General features: G+C 35.5%; 1 pseudogene; it reads right to left on the bottom strand.

Annotated features, from left to right (window-relative positions):
* LOC102501743 (vomeronasal type-2 receptor 116-like) overlaps window positions 1–6,517 on the bottom strand; it is a 39,682-nt pseudogene extending 33,165 nt beyond the window's left edge.
* Window positions 6,518–6,960: the final 443 nt, after the last annotated feature.

The following is a 6,960-nucleotide window of genomic DNA, read 5'->3' as shown; positions in this document are numbered from 1 at the left end:
GGCGCCTGGGCTGGGGCTTCCGCCGCCGCCAAGGGATGTTGGATTTTATCAAATGTTTTTATTACATCAATTGATAGGATCATATGGTTTTGATATTTCTTTCTGTTAATATGATGTATTATATTTATCATTATGCATATGAGGAACATCCTTGCATTCCTGGAATAAAGCCTACAGGGTGATGGTGTATAATCTTTTCAATGAGTCATTGATATAATTTTTTAGTATCTTTTTTTTTTTTGGAGAGGTTTTTGCTATAGGGAACATGCGCTTGCCAGACAGACAGAGACAGAGAGATAGAAAGCGAGAAATCACCCCCCAGGGGGGATGGCCATGCCACAATTCCTTCTCCTCCATTCTCCACTCGGAATCTTGGGCATGCACACACACGCGCCCGGCGTGAGTTTAAGCCACCGGGTCAAGGACGCAAACCACGATCGACTATGTGGGAGTCCAGCGACATAGCCATTACGCTAACTGCTGGTCCCAATTTTTTAGTATCTTGTTGAGAATTTTTGAATCTATATTGATCAGAGATACTAATCTGTATTTTTGTTGTTGTTATGTCAGTCTATTTTGTAATCAGGGTTGCAGAGGCTTCATCAAATAAATTTGTGATAGTTCCTTATTTTACATCTTTAGAAATAGCTTGAGTACAATCAGTTATTTTGTTTGTTTTTTGGGAAAGTTTCATAGAATTCAGAAGTAAAAACATTGGGACCTTGGTTTTTAAAAATTGTTGTTGGGAAATTATGTATTACTAATTGAGTCTCACTTTTTTATGGATCTATTCAGGCTTTCTATGTTTTTTCTCATTCAATATTGATAAATTACATGTGTCCAGAAGTTTGTCCATTTCATCCAGGTTTTCTTGTTTATTGGAGTATAGTCACTCATAATATTCTCCAGTGATCTTTTGTATTTTTGTTATGTTTGTTATAATATTGTCTGCTTCATTGCTGATTTGAATTATCTGGTTATTTTCACTGTTCTTCTTAACTAGCTTGGCTAATGGGGTGCTAATTTTGTTTACCTTCTCTAAGAAGCAGCTTTTCATTTCATTTATTTTCTCTGTAATTTGTTTATTCTCTATTTTATTTATTTGTGTTCTTTTTTTTTTTTTTTTTTTAGTATTTCTCTTTTGTCCTTACATTTCTGTGTTCTGTTTTGTTATCTTCCTAGTTCCCTGAGTTGTATTGCTAGGTTTTCTATTTTCCACCTTTCAAACTTCTTTCTCATGAGCACTAATTCCTTTTTATGACTATTTTTCTGTGTTCATGAAATCATTCAAAAGTAGGTTGCTTAGTTTTCATATGTTTGTATTTTCAAGGAGTTTTTATCTTTAGTTAATTTCAAGTTTAATTTCATTATGATCAGAAAAGATATTGGATATAATTTCTATACCTTTGAACTTGTAAAGTCTTGTTTAGTGCCTGATTATGTGGTCAAACTTTCAAAATGTTCCATGTGGGGGAGACAAAAATGTTTATTTTCTGTTTTTTTGAGCAGGAAGTTTTATTGATGCCAGTCAAGTCCACTTGATTTATGGTATTACTTAGATCCTGTATCTTTTTGCTTATTTTTTGTCTAGCTGATCTGTCCAAAGGAGACATTGAGGTGTTGAGATCCCCAACGATTATTGTGTTGCAGTCTATCTCTCCCTTTAGATCTTGCAGTCCTTCTTTCAAGTATTTGAGTGCTTCAGGACTAGGTGCATATTTACAAGTTTTATATCTTCTTGATGAATTATTCTTCTTGGTACTACGTAGTGTTCTTTTTTTTTTTTTTGTATCTTCTTAAAGTTTTTCTCTCAAAATTGATTTTGTTCAATAATAGAATCCTGACTCCACTCTTTCTTAAATTTTCATTTGCATCGAAAAAATTTTTTCAGCCCTTTACTTTTAGTCTATGTATGCCTTTATCTGTGAAGTGCATTTCTTGTAGGCAATGTGCAGAGGGCTCCTGTTTTTATCCATTCAACCAGTCTGTGTCTTTTAATTGGAGAATGTAATCCTTTAACATCCATCATTATTATTGATACTTGCACTTACCCTTGCCCTTTTGTTAGCCATCTTTGATTTTTTCTCTCATTTTTTTCATTTCATTTTAATTTTCTTGATATAGTACTCATTTCAGTACTTCTTGGAGAGTTGGTCTAGTATTGGTGAATTCTTTCAGTTTGGTTTATCTGAGAATAATTTTTTTATATTTCCCATTTGAAAGATAATCTTGTCAGGTATCGTATTCCTGTTTGATTTTGTTATTCTTTTTTTCTTCCAAAAGATATTGCTCATTATTATTGTTTTTGTTTGTTTTCAGTCACTGTTATTCTCTTAAAGTTTAAATATGTGTTTCCATTCTTTTCTTGCTTGCATTGTTTTTTTAGAGGTTTGATATTAGCCTAATATAACAACTTTGCAAGTAATTTTATGCTTCTCTCTTGCCATTTTTATAATCTTGTGTTTGTCTTTGATTCTGACAAGTCTGATTATGATATGCCATGAGAGGATTGGCTTATGTTGATTCTATTTGGAGTCCTGTGTATATCTTGGGTCTATGTGTCTAAATGTTTCTCTAGGTTTGAAAATTTTTCTGCAAATATTTCATGGAACAGATCTTTTATGCCCATCTTAGAGTCTTCATCTTCTGGAATACCTATTATTCTGATATTCGGGCCTCTAATGGTGTCTAGTATTTCTTGTGTGTTGTTCTTATGTGTGTGTGTGTGGGGGGGAGTATTTTTAACATTTTTTGTGAGATTTTATTTAAGTAAGAGTTTTTTGTTTTCCTGATCAGAGATTTATCTGCTAATTTCCTGATCAGTCTAATCTGCTATTTCAAGGAAGGTTTTAATTTTTGTATTACAGTCTTCATGTCTAGAAGTTCTGTTTAATAATTTTTCTGTTATATATGTCCTCCTTCAAGTCATGGAAGGACTTCTCATCTCAATGACTCTTTTCTCTTGCATTTAGTTATTTTTTTTTTCTTATATAAATACTCTCAATTCTCTTTCTGACATTTTTCCAATTTTTTTTGTGCTGTCTATGGTAGTGAAAGAATTGTTCTTGTTCTTTTGAGGGAGAGATATTTTCTTGTTTTCTCATATCTCTTGTGTCTCTGTGATGCTATCTGGTCATCTGATCAATTATACATTTCTTGGGGACCAGCAGTTAGCGTAATGGCTATGTCGCTGGACTCCCATGTAGTCGACCGTGGTTCAAGTCCCAGACCCAGTGACTTAAACTCATGCCAGGCACATGTGCGTGCATGCCCAAGATCCTGAGAGGAGAATGGAGGAGAAGGGATTGTGGCATGGCCATCCCCCCCGGGGGGTGATTTCTCTCTTTCTATCTCTCTGTCTCTCTCTGTCTGGCGAGCACACATGCGCTATAGCAAGAATCTCTCAAAAAAATTATACATTTCTTGTACCTTTTCTGGAGTTGATTCTGTAATGTTGGAGGGGGAAAGACTTCTATTTCTCAGGTATGTTCTTGGGTGAGGGCCTTGTCTTCCGGTCAGAGAAATGTGTATGTAGCCAGCTTTAGGTGTTAATTCCTTTTCCAGTCTCTTGGAACTGGGTGCACTGGGGCTGAACTGGAGAGATTCAATTGTAGGATGAAAGTACAAGTCATGCACCACACAGTTCTGGAAACTATAAATACTCAACATACACCTGGGCAGGCAAAATGCAGCACTCCGAAGTTCGAGACACATAAAGCCTTTGTGCTTTGAACATCTCATTCACTATTGCTGATTTTTGCACTTGGGGGATGACTCAGGCTTAATGGTGAGGGTCATGAGATGAGGGCAGTCCAAGACACAACTGGGCAGGCAGAATGCAGCAAGAGGTCTGAAACATGATCAGTTTTCATTCAGTCTGTCTCTCTTGTTGCAGGATCCATTTTTAAGCTTTCAAGGAACTCATTGGTAGCCTTGATGATTACCACTGTCATTTTTGAATAGACATCAATATGCTGAAGTAAGATGTCTAAGACTGACACTGTTTTATACAGTACAAGACTACAAAAAGTTTGCACCTTTTATCAGTTCAAAAATTTAGTCTGATAGGATAAGCATAACAAGAAAAGAGTTGACACACAATAGGGTAGTAATTGTGTTTATAAAATAAGTATACTGCAACTGTAAGTGAACACATGAATCGAGATCAGTGATGCTGCATATTCCATTTCTACTATTATTAGCTTCCTTTTTGTTGAACTACAGGGAGTAGAATTGTCTTAGCTTAATTATATACTTCATACCTGTTTGATTTGAAATGGTTCTGACTGTGCAAGAAACACAAAGAAAGCAACAGTCCGGTCTTCTTTCTTGGAGAATTTTCTGGAATCCAGGACCACAGCTCTGGTTACACACAGATTCAGGAATCTGAGTGCAAAAAAAAGAATCATTAATCATAATTATGTACAATATCAGCTACTTTGAAAGGGTGGCTATATTCCTCTCCATCTCTAAGAAAGCTTTATTTTTTTATCATAATTTTACTAAGGGCCAGAAAATGCCATGGTGGTTAAGACACTGGATTCCACATGTAAAACTCCATGGTTCAGAACTTGGACCAAGGACTTGAAAATCCCACCAGTCATGTGTCCGTGCATTCCCACAATCTCAATAAGAGAATGGAAGAGAAAGGATTGTGCCATGGCCAATCGCCTGGAAGTGATTTTTCGCTTTCACTGTCTCCCTTCAATGAGTACACATGCCCTATAGCAAAATTGTAAAAAAATTATATATATATATATATATATATATATATATATATAGTCCAATTTCTCACTATGTTTATAATTACATAGAACTCTTGTTCTTTTTTGCTATAGGATGCATCCACTCCAAACAGAGAGGGAGAGGAGAACACAACCCACATGGGAAAAGATTGCATTCCAATCCCTTCTCCATATTTCTCTCCTTTGGTAATTTTGGGCACACACACATATAGGCCCAGCATGTTTCTCAAGCTACCAGTTCTGGGACTCAAACATTGCAAAAATCTCTTTAGGATATGGTTTCCTTAACCACTAGGCAATAGAGCCAGTCTAAATCACCTTGACTTCTAAAGTAGTTAGTATGATTAGCTTTCCTCTTTATTAGCTGTTTATCAAATATTACCAACATACCTAAGTACTTTATTTCATACATGACTAGAAATATTCCTTGGGTTATTCTCTTAATCACTTAATCCAACACCATTTTAATATAGGTTTCTACATAGTGAACATGCTGAGAAGTTGTAATTCAAAAAACCTAATGTGATATTTAGGCATTAAATTTACTTCAAGTTTATGGGGCAACAGATAAACAATGAGAGTAGGTTATAAACCATGGATTATGGTTAATCCACTTTTGAGTTTATGAGTTCACAAGAGTCACTGCATTTTAGATATTAAAGACACAGAAACAATCCGTTAGCATAATGGCTATGTCGCTGGACTCATGTAATCAACCATGGTTCAAGTCCCAGATCCAGTTGCTTAAACTCACGCTGGGCGAGTGTGCGTGCATGCCCAAGATCCCGAGAGGAGGATGGAGGAGAAGGGATTGCAGCATGGTCATCCCCTTGGGAGGTGATTTCTCACTTTCTGTCTGTCTCTCTCTGTCTTTCCAGTGAGTGCACATGCCCTATAGAAAAAAACCTCTCAAAAAAAAAAAAAAGATATTAAGGACACAATACATGTATAACGGATGTCTCTTATAGAAATCACCTTCTTAATCCAGTTGCCTGGTATTTTGGTCAATGCTTCAAGGTGCTTAGAGTAATAAAGTTTGAGACCAACATGTATGCAAAATGACAGAAGAAAATGAGAATGATATCTACGAAAAGGTGAGTAGTATCTCTTTTCTTTTTAATTTGTTATACAGCTTGAGCTCTCATCAGAGAGACACAGAGACAGAAGGGGGAAAGTGAGAAATCACCTTCCAGGGAGATGGCCAATGCCACAATTTCTTCTTTATTCTCCACTTTGGAGAATTTGGGCATGCATGCACACGTGCCAGATCTGAGACTAGAACTGTGTAGTCAGCCATGTGCAATCCAGCTACCACAATCACCACACCATGAACTGGCCCAGTGAATGGTATCAACTCAATAATCTACTAATGTTTACAGTAAACCAACATATAGTAAAGATTTTTTACAAATTATAAAGGGTTTCAGGCCAATATATGGCAGTGTTCCCATAAGGTAATAGGCTGAATCATGTTTCTGTATATAATAGGCAATACCATCTGTGTGCTATCTATAATATTTGTACAATGAGAAAACTGCCTACTAAAGATGAATTTCTGATTATACATTTCTCTCATTAATACTAATTAGTTCTTGCTATATTTATAGTTAGATAATGTATAAGCAAAATTAAATCCTACAAAGTCAAAACATAAAAGATTAATTTAATGCTAAGTTAAAGCAGTCACACAATTTATTCAGAACTCTGTTCAGATATACCTGCATAAATTTAATATTAAAATGATATCATACCTCTTTGAATCTAGTAGGCATTTTATCATCTCTTCATTGATTATCAAGCCTTGATCATGGGGGCTCATGTAGACAAAGTCTCCAACTTAAACTGGCAGATAACAGGTTAAATTTTCATTAGGAAATTCCATGAGGTTGTAGATATCATACTGTGCCATACTTTTTTCATCAAGGTATAGGCTATATTCAGTGCTGTTTATAAACTGTCTATTCCTCATCCATGGATGAAGCTGGGTAAGAGGCACAATTAGAAATTAGGAGTGCATTTAATTTAGATGTGGAGGGTTTATACCTATGTGGATAATCATTTTATTTCCACCTCCCTTAAAATTGCATTTTGTTAGAAGCTTAATTTTCTTTGGGTGTACCATCTCCTAGCTCACGTGAAATGAACTCCCTTTGTCTTCATGAAAACAATGGAAGAATAATTCCATCTTATTAGAAAAATTATAGATATTTTCCAT

This window comes from Tupaia chinensis, unplaced genomic scaffold (genome assembly GCF_000334495.1).
Source record: "Tupaia chinensis unplaced genomic scaffold, TupChi_1.0 Scaffold000596_1, whole genome shotgun sequence".
Classification (NCBI taxonomy): domain Eukaryota; kingdom Metazoa; phylum Chordata; class Mammalia; order Scandentia; family Tupaiidae; genus Tupaia; species Tupaia belangeri.
Note: the sequence above shows the minus strand (reverse complement) of the source record. Positions and strands in the feature narration are given on the sequence as shown.